Source organism: Eimeria mitis, genomic scaffold (genome assembly GCF_000499745.2).
Source record: "Eimeria mitis Houghton genomic scaffold, Emh_scaff1730, whole genome shotgun sequence".
Lineage (NCBI taxonomy): Eukaryota > Apicomplexa > Conoidasida > Eucoccidiorida > Eimeriidae > Eimeria > Eimeria mitis.
The window spans coordinates 5246-5814 of NW_013570047.1; positions in this window are offsets into that span (position 1 = coordinate 5246).

Sequence of the window (569 nt, forward strand, 5' to 3'; positions counted from 1 at the left end):
CCACCAGTAACAGCAGCAACAGCAGAAACACCAGCAGCAACTGCAGCAGCAGCAGCACCAACTGCAGCAGCAGCAACAGCAACTGCAGCAGCACCAACTGCAGCAGCAGCAACTGCAGCAGCAGCAGCAACTGCAGCAGCAGCAACTGCTGCAGCAGCAACTGCTGCAGCAGCAACTGCTGCAGCAGCAACTGCTGCAGCAGCAACTGTAGCAGCAGCAGCAGCAACTGCAGCAGCAGCAGCAGCAACTGCAGCAGCAACTGCAGCAGCAGCAGCATCAGCAACTGCTGCATATTTTTGTGAATTGCTGCATTTGTTTGCTGCTCGGGTTTTCATAAAAACTCCAAAAATAAAATTTGGGGGCCTAAACCCTAAACCCTAAACCCTCATAAACCCTAAACCCTCATAAACCCTAAACCCTAAACCCTCATAAACCCTAAACCCTCATAAACCACAAGCCTTGTGTAACCTTACAAACCCTAAACCCTGAACCCTAGACCCTGAAACATAATAAACCCTAAACCCTAGACTCGATATTGTAAACCCTAAACCCTAAACCCTAAACCCTAA